The sequence below is a fragment of the Zootoca vivipara genome, chromosome 13, assembly GCF_963506605.1.
Source record: "Zootoca vivipara chromosome 13, rZooViv1.1, whole genome shotgun sequence".
NCBI lineage: Eukaryota > Metazoa > Chordata > Lepidosauria > Squamata > Lacertidae > Zootoca > Zootoca vivipara.
Genome location: NC_083288.1, coordinates 34,326,676 through 34,340,362, shown reverse-complemented (window position 1 = coordinate 34,340,362; position 13,687 = coordinate 34,326,676).

Below are 13,687 nucleotides of genomic sequence, written 5' to 3'. Positions count from 1 at the left end.
AGAGGTGTGAGGGAACGAAGGGGCGGGGGTGTTGGACGTCCGTTTCCCCTTTCTTCCTAAAATGCTATGGTGCGCGGACCTTTCATTTAAAACTCGTTTGATCCCTTGGTTCTCCCAAAGATCCCTCAATCATCAAAGTGCTGCTCCTTCCAGAATTGGAATTCCTAGGCTACCCAAAACAGAAGCCCACGATAGCTTTGCCTACTTACAGCTAGGGTACACCTGTGTTTTAGTGCATGTAGAAAACCACGGCGTCTGTGTGAGACCACGACATGTCATTTTGCCTTAGGAAGTGTTTCCCAAACTTGAGTCTCCAGTTGTTGTTGGACTACAATTCCCATCATCCCTGACCCACTGGCCATGGTGGCTAAGGACGATGGGAGTTGTTGTCCAACAACAGCTGGAGACCCAAGTTTGCGAAACCCTGCCATAAAGTATGGTAGATGAAGTGATTTTTTTCACTCATTTCTGCCCCCCAGTGTGAGTGACTCCACACCTCCAAACAAAACAAGAGCCAGCCTAACCTCCCAAGTAGTGAGTGAGATCATATTACCCTGCTGCTGTGTTTTCAGTGTAGATTCAGTGGTCTCAGCTGTTGGTTATCACTTGGAACATAGGAAACTGTTCCAATATACTGCCTGGCAGTGGCCCTCCAGGCTTTAGGAAGGGGCTTCTCTGTCCTGACTGGAAATGCCAGGAACTGAACTGTGGTCCTGCATACAAATCACATGCTCTGCTACTGAGCTATGACCCCTCTCCAGCTTCGGGGGAACTCATGGATTTTAACCCCTGCAGTACCAAATGTTTTGTTGTTACTGGACTTCTTATGGGGGAGAACGGAAGACTAGCTAGGATTCCTGGGTTTGGGGAAGGGGGGAAAGGGCAATCTAGAAGGAAGGTGGAATTTCTGATAAGAAAGGACTTGGAAACTAGAGCTGTTGCCTTTGGCCTGTGTGGTTGCGCTGGGAACAGGGTTTGGGAGGTCAAAACAGGTCAAATACTCCAGAGAAGGGATTTAAATTATGTAGTGTATAATGAGATAAAACTTGAGCCGTAAAGCTTCTAATTCCTAGCCTTCTGTGTCTGAAGCCTCGGGCCAGAGCCTTCGTAGAATAAAGTTATAAACTTAAGACAAAAAGCAGGGGGCCCTGGTCAGCTTAGTTGTCCGATGCCCAGAGCAAGTGTATCTGGCTGCCCGTCCCCCTACTCTGCATGGGCCTGATTTCCAGTGCCACTAAGATGCTTGAAAAGAAAAGCAGGCAAGATTTGCAAGCATGGTAGGTTTCCATCAAAAAGGCCATATGGGTTTGTTTGAAAAAGAGTGTACTGTATATGTTTTACTGCTCATCATTCGAGAAGATTGGCGCCAAAAGAGACCTTGGATATTGGGATATTCTCTGGATGGGGTTTGGGTGTACAAGAGCTAGTGTGACTGGGATCCTAGAAGAAGCAAAGGCCACAGGGGCTTGGAAAGGAAAACAAAGTGGCATGTGAGGCTGTGGGACCCAGGGGAGGGAGGACAGTTGTTGGGAGAAGTGGCCTCTCTCCATAGCTATCTTGGTGGCAACTGGGAGGAGGGGCAGGGGAGAGTAGAGAGCAGATGGTATAGTTTCAGGAGACTGATTTGGCCCCAAGGCCTTCCAGTTGCCAACCCTTGCGTGTTCAAGCTGCTGTCCGAGAGTGGCCTAGTTGCACGTGTCCGTGTTGCAGGAAGAGTGCAAGCTTCAGCCTCTGCAAAAAAAAAAGGTAATCATCCACTTCTTCACCTCACAGTGGGTTTAAAACGAGAACAAGCTTGAGAATTTGCTTTTTTTTTCAGTCTCTGCAGCAGAGCAAAAGAGACCACTGCAGTGAATGCAGTAGCATTGCTTTCCTCTCTCCTCCACCCCCCTCACCCAGCGCTGCAGGAGAGTAATGCAGGGAGGTGGTGATGCAGTACTAACTGGCTATTCACGCAGTATCACAAAGCTTGGCTATTTGCCTGGCTTTCCTTGCGCTTCTGTGCCCTCCTTTTCTCTCTTGCTTGCTTAGACATCCACCGGTGGTGGCTTTTGGGATGGGGAAGGGGGTGGGTGGGAAGGAGAGAGAAGGAGCCTCCGCACAGCACTGCAGGGAGAGCTGGATCTTGGGGCTTCTGTCCTCTTGTCCCCAGCACCTCCAGCTGCATTCATAAAACTGCCACTTGCAGCAACCTGGTTTCATTCATAAAAGGGGGGAGGGGAGGAGGAAGAATTCAGCTGCAGAAGGAGGTCAGAGCGGGTGAAGAATAAAAAAAGGGAGAGGACTGCATCTCCCTCAGTAGCAGTCCTAGATACTGGGGGCATCTGCAAAAGGGGGAGCAACAGCCAGGTCCCTGGCCTCTTCCCTTCTTGTGCAGGCAGCTGCAAACCCATGCTCCCTGCTACCAAATGGGTGTCCCAGACTACCTTGCCCCCCCCCCCCGCAGAGATGAGAGCCAGGGAGAAATGCACCTCCATTTCAGCTCAAGGGTCTGGCTTGCTCTGCCTCCTTCCTGTTAATATCTGCAATAACCTGGCCTTTATATAGCATTTTACAGACTTTGACGTGTGTCAGATGCATTCATCCTTAGACTGGAGCTATACACGCAGCAGAAAGGCTGTGCTGTTTCACATGACAGGGGCAGGAGGGATGTTGCCTCTAATGCTCTCCAAGGCTCTTGGGTTGCCTACTTGCAAGTAGAGAGCAACCAGACTAGAGATCTGGCTGCCATCGTTCTCCTTTGCATACCAGTTGTTTGTTTTCCTGGCATACAGCTTTTGGAAAAGGCAGAGCATCTTAAAATGGTACCCACACCCTGCAAACCAATCCAAGAAAAGGCCAACAACCAGTATTGGTGCATAGGATAACTTTTTTAAAAAAAAAAAAAAGCAAATGCACTTTCTTCAGAGAGCGCAGGGTCAATGTCTGTAGTTCTCTTCTGCTTTTATTCTCACAACAACCCCATGAAGTAGATTAGGCTGTGTGTGTTTGTGTGTGTCTGGAGCTGGCTATAGGTCAGTGAGCTGAGTGCGTCCCAGTCCCCCCCCCCCCAGTTTTAGGCTTTTCCTGCACAATACATTTAAAGCAGTACCATATCACTTTAAACAGCCATGCCTTTGCCCAAATAACCCTGGGAATTGTAGTTTGTTAAAAACCCTTGACAAGTTGTTCCCCTCACAGAGCTACAGTTGTCGGAGTTCCCTGGGAAGAGGGATTGGCAGTTAAACCACTCTTGAGATCTGGAGCTCTGAAGAGATCAGGGTCTCCTGAGAACTCTCAGCACCTTTTGCAAACTACAGCTCCCACAATTCTTTGGGGAAAGATAGAACTTTTTAAAAGTGATAAGATGCTGCTTTAAAGGCATAGTGCAGAGATGGGGCCTTAGGTTGACAATTCTACCTCCCATCAATTGTAGGGCTGGCTCTCGCATGTGTTTTGAACCATTACAAATTAACTTTGGTAATTGTAAAAAGAAAAAAAGGAAAAAAAAGTCTTGTATCTTCAGAATGTCTCAGCACATATCTTAGGAGTTCTTGTGTTTATTGCTGCATATTGGGGAACTTCCTAGTGGGAATCTCAAAAGAAAATGCAAGGGTAGGAAGTTTGTGGGTTTCAGGTCTTGCTGCTCCCATTTGTTTACTTCTGCAACACACAAAATGATTCACATAAAATGTATGTTGCTGAAACTAGCTTCCCTCAACACAGTTTTTTTTCTCAATGCTGCAGACTATACACAACATTTGCATAAGCCTCGTTCAACCAGGGCATTGCATTTATGGGGCTAGCTAGCGTTAAAGATGCTTGGGAGCAAGCTAGTATTAGAAGCGCTAGTGCCTCTAACTCTGGAGGCCAGCCTAGCCATCTAAACTAATAGCCATTGACATCCTTGTCCTCCGTGAGCTTGCCCAACATTCTTTTAAAGCCATCCAAAGTTGGTGACCATTGCTGCCTCCTGTGGCAGTGAGTTCCCCCGTTTAACTATGTGCTGTGAGAAGTAGTACTTTCTCTTCTCTGTCCTGCATCTTCCCACTTTCAGCTTCATTGGATGCCCATGAGTTCTTGTGTTATGAGAGAAGGGTAACAACTATTCTAGGGACGTGGGTGGCACTGTGGTCTAAACCACTGAACCTCTTGGGCTTGGCAATCGGCAGGTCGGTGGTTCGAATCCCTGTGACAGAGTGAGCTCCCGTCGCTCTGTCCTAGCTCCTGCCAACCTAGCAGTTTGAAAGCAAGCCAGTGCAAGTAGATAAATAGGTACCGCTGCGGCAGTAAATGGCATTTCTGTGCGCTCTGGCTTCTGTCACAGTGTTTCATTGCGCCAGAAGCGGTTTAGTCATGCTGGCCACATGACCCTGAAAAGCTGTCTGTGGACAAACGCCGGCTTCCTTGGCCTGAAAGCGAGATGAGCACCGCAACCCCATAGTCACCTTTGACTGGACTTAACTGTCCAGGGGTCCTTTACCTTTTACCTATGTTATAAGAAAAGAAACTGTTCCTTTTCCCTTATGGGGTACCCAAGAGCCCATATAGAGTACTTATGTAGGTTTTCTTTCGGTAGGAGAAAATAACAGAGGCCAACCAAAGAATTGCTAGTAAGCAGCTAGTAAGCCTTATCTTTATTAACAGGGTGCTCTCCCCCCCTCCCCACACAGGAGGGAGGAGGAACCCAGAACATTGGTGTGTACAGGGCCGGCCCTAAGGCAAGGCTTGGGTGTGCAATGTGCCAGGCCGCCGGGCCGCCAGACAGCCATGCTGGGAAATGAGGGGCGCCGGAGGGATCTTCGCACCACAGTGCCAGATATGCTTAAGACGGCCCTGGGTGTGTAAGCCCTTATATAGGCTTTTGAAATTGCCTACCCTGTAGCTCAAGACCACCCCCCAAAACATCATACATACATCACAGAAAGAGGTGGTCCGCCCCAGCAGAAATGTGAGTGTGTCGCTTCTCTCCTGTCTGCCAGGATACCTGATAATGCCTTAGGCTTATCTGATTGCCTTTTCTGGGTAGCCTGGCCAGGCCATTCCTTTGAGATGGTAAATACTTAGTTCCTGAATCTCTTATGCATATTGATAAGTGTGCTCAGCTTAACAGATCCTTGCCAGACTGTATTTACAGGGAGGTACCGTATAAGCCCCTACAGTCCAAAGGCAATTGGAAAGCTTTTCCCACTTGCTTCCTCCTTTCAGATAAATATTTGAGGTCAAATTGGGAGACTCAAAATGGTTTCAGGATTGTTCTCCTGTACTATTTCAGACACGTGGTTTATATACTTACCGGTATGTATGTGTCTGCCTTGTACATTTATGAACATTATATGTATATAATGTTCTGTGACCTTAGAATTCCTATAACACCTAACAACTTTTCTCTTGCCACTTTCTTTGTGCTGCACATAATCTTCTAAACTTCTTGCACGTCTTCTAATGGTTAGTCCGTTAGGGTGAAGAGGTCACCAGAGCCTGCTCTGAGTACTTCTTCACCTGCCTCTGCATCCATCCTTACAACCAGTCCAGGAGACGAGCGCTGGCTGTTGGCTTCTCCTCTCTCCTGTGTCCCAAGGTTGCCCTTTATGGAACTCAGCAGCAGGAGGAGGGCAAAATTAGAACTAGTTTGAGTAAACATGCCTTGGATCGTGGCTGCAGAAGTGGCTGCCCTGTTTTAAACCCTTGCTCAGCCCTGGCCTTGGGTAAATCGTTAATGGTATCAGTTCCCCCCTCTGTAAAATGTGGCTACACCAGTGTTGGCATACTTTCACGGGGCTCTTGTGAGACGGAGAATGAGGACTGTGTAAAGTGCCTTCTGCGCTGAGGGTGCTATTAAAATTCTGACAAACAAAAAGCGATGAGTCCAGTGCAAGCGACTGAAGGCTCCTGGGTGCCAGGGGCACCTTCTCGATCCGGCACGGCTAAGGATTGTGGCTGGCAGCAAAAGATTTTAGCAGCAACAAAAAAATTGCATTAATGTCCTTCTCGGCTTAAGCTACGGGAAATCTAGGTCACCCCAGCAAAGCTGCAACACGCATATCCACACCTCCTCTTCCATCGCTGCCCCAATAGAGGGGGTTTATTTCTGGAACTGCAGCCCCCGTTATGCAACTGCCTGTGTCCCTGGGGAGCAAACCTATTTTTATCCAGGCTGGGAGCATGCATGCTGTGATATCCAAAATCAGACCCCACTTCAGTAGTGCCATATGTACCCCAGGCCAGGGAGCTGAGTCGGCCACCCTCCACCGACCTCCTGTCTGTTTTGTCTGTGCTCAACTTATTCCAGCTGTTAATGGTCCTTTATCCTTGCCCAGAAACTAGATGCTGCCTATTTAATCCCAGGGCCGACCTAGGTGGCTATGCCAGGTCTACCCATATTCCCAATCTACCTTCCATCTCACAGTGCCAGAATCCGGCCTTGTGTTGGTCTTGATCCGCAGCTCCCCACCAGGATCACCAAGCAGCCAGAACTTTGCACATTTGAAAAGCTGTCAAAACAGGAGTTTGCAAAGTCGGGGAGCGGGGAGAGAGAGCGTGTCCAGCATTTGGACTTTTTGTTGATATTCATTATGCTACGTAAGATACAATTTGCCTTTTTAAAAAACAACTCTTCTCCCTGTGAAATATGATACCTTTGGTAGGCATTCAGCACATGCTCAGAAGCATTAGAGTAGTTGCTCTTAAGCAACCCTTTCTCCCCCTTTCCTAAACAGGACTGGAAGACTGGATAAAATATATATTTAGACTTTAAAACAAAAAAAACAAAAAACCCAACCTTAGTAAACTATGAAAGGAAAACAAATTAGCTATGGGGAAAAGGTTTAGAAATGAAATTCCCTCAAGGCTCTCAGCTGCTCTGATATTTGCTATATTTTTAGCACACTAAGTTTCTCTTCCCCCTCCCCTGCCACATATTTTATATTCAGAATAACAAGCTTATGAGGTGGTTTAGGTTGAAAGAGGATGGCTGGCCCAAATAGAGACCCTGGATCTCCCTGGTCCCAATTCAGTCCCCTAAATGCTACACAGCATGACACTGGTTCTTTTAAATTGCATAGTATCTTGATATCAGAAGAGCCCTGCTGAATCCAGCCAGTTGCCCATCTAGTCCAGCATTCTGTTGTCACAGGGGCCAGCCAGACCCCTGGCATCCTGCCTGGGAAGGTGGTGCCAGCCCCAAACTACCAGGGAGTCACTTTATGGGATCAGGGGGCTGTGCGCGACCACGCAAAGGTCGCCCTCCATTTGATGTGTGGAGCGGTCATTATCCCCCACGAGTTGGTTTAAACAAGGGTTTCCCATACTTGGGTCTCCAGCGGTTGTTGGACTACAACTCCCATCATCTCTAGCTAGCAGGACTAGTGGTCAGGGATGATGGGAGTTGTAGTCCAAAAACAGTTTGGGAAACTGGTTTAACCTAGCAGTGGTTAAACCTCCATCCCACAAGCCTAATTAGATCTACCAGGCCTCCCCAAGTAGCTTGCAGGATAGTTTGGATAGTTTGGCTCAAACCACTGTGCCTGCCTGTCTGCCCATCACCTGGCATCGTATTACATCAGGTACAAAGGCATGTTAGCCCATGGGACCAAACAGAAAAGGATGGAGCCCACTCCAAGCCCACTTTCAATTTTTCCTTCCCTTCCCTTTGGTGCCAATGCCAGCTGGGCACCTTTTATATTCAGTAGATGCCAAATTAATGCTAGAGCAGACTACAGTAATTGGGAGTGGACTCTGAGTGCACTCTCATTTCTCTGAATTCAAGCCAGGCTACAAAGACAAAAATCTTATTTTGCCAGCACAACTAGAAGTTGAATCACCTGGTGTCAGGAGACATCAGAAGATTGACAGGTGGAAGTTGGGAAGATCATCCCCCCTTGGTCTAAATGCCTTTTAAAGCTGTATAAGTTGGTGACCATCACTACACCTGCTGCTTGTGAATTGCCTACTTAATATGCACTGTGTGAATAAACACTTCCTTTTTTCTGTCCTGAATCATCCAGGCTGGGTTGTAGTATTACACAAGAGGGTGAAAACCTTTCTCTTTCCAGTTTCTCCACATTCTGCATAATTATATACCCCTCTATCATGTTACCCTTATTACATGCCTTTTTTCCAAACAAACAAACAAACATACATACAAAAACAACCAACCAACCAAACAAAACCCCAAAACCCAAATGTTGTAATTTTCCATGCAGTCATATTACTGATTTGTATCAAGGTGTTATGATGTTGACAGGTCTCTTTTCAATCTCTTTCCTAATGATTCCTAACAAATCAGCTTTTTCCACAGCTGCCATATACTGGGTTGGCATTGTAATTGAGTTATTTGGTCAGCAACTGCTGGTTCAAACCACATAAGCATAATTGCAAAGTTAGGAATATTTTTGCCCCAATGTGCATCACTTTACACTTGTTTACAGGGTTTGATTTAAAGCAGGCTTTCCAACTGCACAAATTCCTGGTCAAACACTGTGTGTGTTTTGCTCCTTGTATCAACAGCGGTTTCCCCATGGGAGTCAGTCGTTATTCTCTTCTCTAAAGCAGTGATTCATTTACGAATCTGCCTTAGTTCAATAAAGTTAACTGCCCAAAGTTGAAGGCAAAGAAGAGGAGGTCCTGGCCCAAAAGAAGAAGGTTTTTTAAATATGGGTTGAGCAGTTTGTTTTAAGTATGGAAACTGGCTGCACTTTACGGTACTACCCTGTGTGATTTGTGCACATGCTGTCCCTGACATTTCCTATTATTTAAGTGCTAAACACACTTATATGCCTAAAATATATCGTTCCCAGTCCCCATTTTACCTAACTGCACATTATCAGCTTCCCAACTGTGCAGTTTTCTCAACTGCACATTTTGTGTCCACTTAAAACAACAGCGACCCTGCTTGCTTGGGACATTGAATCAAATTGACCGTATTATTTATTACATTTCTTCTTGATTTTATTGTTAGGATACCCCTGTTCCCCTCACAGAGGGACAATTCCCATAGCTCTCTGGGAAGAGGGATAGACTGTCAAACCACTCTGGGAATGGTAATAGGGGTTTCCTAACATCTCTCAGCACTCTTAACAAACGACAGTTCCCAGAATTATTGCCGAGAGTGGCATCGTCGTGCTTCGAATGTGTGGTGTGAATATGGCTTGTCTCCCAAGAAACTGAGGTAAGAGACGTTTGCATCATCTCGTGTCCAACACCCGCTCAGCACAGAGCCTGCAATTTCACCCTCTGCAGCTGCTTCTGAGGTAAAATGTTAACTGTTCAGAACCAACTGTGGGCCAATTATACATACAGGAAATCAATCCAGCGTATAACTTTGTAGGAGATGGAGATCCTTTGACAGTGTGTGTCGAGGTGGGCTGCTCGATGGACAGTGGTTCTTTAGAGCATGTTACAAATATTTTCACCTGTTTAATGTTGTAGTGTGGCCTCCCCCTCCTCCATTTTTAAACCTGTTGATAGTGAGGTCCAAAATACAGGGGCTGGGCTCTCAGGTCAAGGCATGGCTCCACACGGGCTGTCGAGATGGCCGCCACCGCAGATGCTGCTCATAAATGGCCGCTTTGTTCAGAGAGGGCTGGTCTAACCTCAAAATATTTATTTTTATTTTTTTTGTTTGACTATCCCCATCAAATAAAAAACTGGACTGACCTAAGTGAGGAGCACGTGTGTAACTGCCTGTTTAAGTCTCCTGCCTTAGTTCAGAAATGTCCGGATCTAATAATAGCAGGTTGTAACATATATTTTACCTTTGTTGTGCGATATAGAATTTAATTGCATTGGCAGAGCTGGTTGTGTGTGTGTGTGTGTAAAACACAGAGAGAAATCTGACCATAATCCCTCTGGGGAGCCAGCGCACTCAGTTCTCATTAACTCGGCCCCTCTGGGCTAAGACATTTAATTAGCTATGAAGGAACACAAATGGAGGAGCAAAAACAAGGAAGCTAGGAAGCTGTAAATGAGTTGTCCCCTCCGTTTCCTCCTGGGAGGGAGAGGAATGTGTCAATGCACCTGGGAACTATGATTCCTGTGGTGTCCAGTATATCCTCCCCGTAAACTTAGCGAGACGCTACAGCAGGCATCCCCAAACTGCGGCCCTCCAGATGTTTTGGCCTACAACTCCCACGATCCCTAGCTAACAGGACCAGTGGTCGAGGAAGATGGGAATTGTAGTCCAAAACATCTGGAGGGCCAAAGTTTGGGGATGCCTGCGCTACAGTTCCTAAGCCTTCTCCTCCCCCCGCCACCAACAACCATGGTTAGTCTGTGTCTGGACTGTACCATTCCAGTTTACAGGTGTGGGTGGGAATGTACCATGACTGAATGCTCTTCCTCTCTCAAAAACAGGCCTACATGTAGAAACCTGACAGTATCAGCAAGACTAGGGATCTTTCTTACTCTTCTTTGCTGCTGTGCAAGTTTTATTTAGGTTTTTTTTTTGTACGGAGTTATGCGACCTACCACCTGAAGTGGTACAACCCAGGCACAGAGTTACTGCCTCTGTGAGGACCTAATAGCTGTTTGTGGTTTATCGATTTGTCTGGCTTCATTCACATATAAAACAGGGCTCCATTGGTGGGTCCATGTTCTTTACATGAAAATATTCATATTTGTTAGGGGAGCAAACCATGTCTCCCTCTCTAGTCTTCCCTTCCCACCCTCTTTTTGCTTTAAGCAATGTTCTCTAAGCCTGGCTTACTTCCCATACTGAAGCGGGACTGGGGGGGGGAATTGCTTACCCTTAAAGCAACAGAGAACAGCAAGCAAGAATAAAATTTCTTCACACGCACACACCCATTTCCCCACTTCAGCTTCAGTCAGGACAGGCAGTATGGATGGTTGCATCCTCATGACTACTTTGGCCTTCAGAACCAGGCCTTAAGACTGCTAAAATATCCTGTAACTTATTTGAAGGCAGATTAAGAGCACACGTAAAACAGGAGTCGAGAAGATTTTTGTCAGGTGAGTTGAAAGTTGTATCGTAGAAGCATAATTGCCTGGTTTGGTGAGCATTATTGTATTCACAGGTTTTGAAGGGATTTTGAAGTACCTTCGGGTGGGGGTGGGGGATCTGTTTTGGCCAGAGTCGTCCACAGAAATAAATGAGCACCTACACTGTGAGGAAATGACGTTTCAACCATGCCACCTTCAGCTCTCTTAGAAAATGCCTCAGCCATACACAGTATATCCAAACAGTTTTGAAGCTCAGTTGACATAGGTTGCTCCAGAATTTCAATTTTTTGTATTATAGTGCTGAGAATTGTGTGTTTGTGATCCTTAGCCACTTCTAACTTGTAGTTGTTGATTATTATTATTTTTAATGACTGGTCAGCATCAGTACCAGGTTGGATTCAGACTGGTCTGGAGGTGGAAGATTAGTGGAATCTCCTCCTGGTGAGAGCAGCGCTTGCTTGGGGCCTAGTGGAGTGCAATACAGTATGTTTAAGTTTGCTTCTAAGAGGCTCTGACCAGGTTTGGCATGCACGTATAACCTGTGTTCAAATTATGAGCGGAAAGATAAGAATGTCTCTTAGTGAAATGCTTCAGTTCCATGGCCTGATTTGTTCCCCGTTTTAGCCTCCCCTGCATCATAGCCTTATAAAAATAGTGGTTAGATCAGGCATCCTCAAACTTCGGCCCTCCAGATGTTTTGGACTACAATTCCCATCTTCCCCAACCACTGGTCCTGTTAGCTAGGGATCATGGGAGTTGTAGGCCAAAAATCTGGAGGGCCGCAGCTTGGGAATGCCTAGGTCAGATGGCCTATCAAAAAGGTAAGTGGGGTGCCTGTGATCCAAGGAGCTTCATTGTATATTTATTAACAGCAAAAACCACCAGACTTTAAATACTTGACATTCAACCAAGTACCAGATAATGAACCTGGATGCAAAAGTACTGAGTATGTTTTCTTAAGAAAAGAGAATTTCAACATAGATCTGGTGATATGCCTATATTGAAAAGAAAACAGGGAAAAATTAATAACAATTATAAAAAATAGTAGTAGGAATTTAAGGGTAACTAAAAAGAAGCAAGAATCTGGTAAGCATGGAAAATAAAGCGATGTATGGACAGTGGGAAGCTCTTTGTGTAATCTTCAATTTTTAATCTATAATTCTCTTTTTTATTTCTTTATCTTAGGATTTATAACCCAAATCTTAAGTTTGTATGATATTTTACTTGCTATACTATTATTGGTGTTGATTTCTGTTATATTATGTTATATTAATTTGTATTACTTATTATATTATTTATTATGTTAAGTTCTAAGGCTATTGAAATGGAATAGCATTTCAAATTAGTGTCTATATGTTTTCTGCTTTTCTATATATATGTGTGTACATATATACATACTTCCTTCTTCCTTTCTATTTTTAATTTTCTGTTGTTGTCTGGAATATGATTTTCTTATATTTTGTTTTGTTATGTTTTTGTTTTTGGCTAAATGAATTTTTTTTGTAACCTGTGTTTGCAAAATTGAAATAAAGTTTATTAAAAAAAAAAGCAAAAGTACTGAGTATGTACCGGTAGCTGAAATAATTTTTGTGGTTGGAAATGCTACTTGCTTCTTCACAAAACTCAAGTTCCTTAATGTTCCTTAGCTGGCGTGGCCATGACACCCAAGCTAAGCATTACAACACCATTCTGTTTAAGTCCCCTCAGAAGTTAAGTCTTGCTGAGTTCAATGAGGCTTAAATGTGTTTAATTGTGTATGGCATTGCATCCTTAAAGTAGTTCATAATGTCTGGTTTACACGTGCCCTTCCGAGGGAGGTGTGTGCGCAGAGTCTTTACCATATCTGGAGGGCACCAATTCTGACAGCCCCTTGTCCTTACCGCTCCTGTTTCCCCTGCAATCTGTCTGCGTTTTTCTCTGCCAGTATCCTTGTCCGTGGCTGGGCTCAAGGAGTTCCTGGCATAGATCAAGGGATTTGGCAAGTGGCCAGTCCTCCTGTGCTGCCAGCCAAAAGCCATTTCCCGTCGGTGGCTGGGAGGCCCAGAAGCCTCTTTGCTAACCGCAGAAGCATCCCAATTCCACCGGGGCCCCTTGGAAGGGCGCGGAATCCATTTAATGGGGGAGCCGATTCATTAAAGAATAAAAACAGCTGGCTCAAAAACAAGGGCGGAGATGACGAATTTGTCTCCCGTAAAGCTTGGGATCCCATTCAAGGGTTCCATTTAGGGTGGGCAGAGCAGAGTCATTTATATAGGTGGCATAGCTCTCCCACCCACCCACCCCCACCTCAGATTCCTCAGAAGTACCTATATATTTGATCGTTTCACTGCTTCTGCGTAGTGACTGATGTTATAAAGAATTAAATAGGCCTGTGTAGGCTGGTCCATTAGGACAAATGGGACATTGCACCTCCAGGAGGTGCCACTGGCTGTTAGCTTCCTCCTCCTTAGTCTGAAAGACTCTAGACAAAGCTAGAGTTAGCTGGCTCTGCTTCTCATTGGCTCCAGCTCTGCCTGCTATTGGACTCTCTGCATTCTGCTTTCCTAGTCCCTGTGGGCAGCAGCCATCCCTGCTGTGGACTAATCTTTGTTGATGGTGCTGATGCTGATGCTTTTTAAAAGGTGACTGTTCCAAGTTGGGTTGATAGCACTGTGGTAGAAGATGTTATGAAGCAGCATAAGCAGCTGAGCAAACATACCATAGGTGGTATCCAACACTAGTACTACTTGGAGAAGACCAATTGAAATGA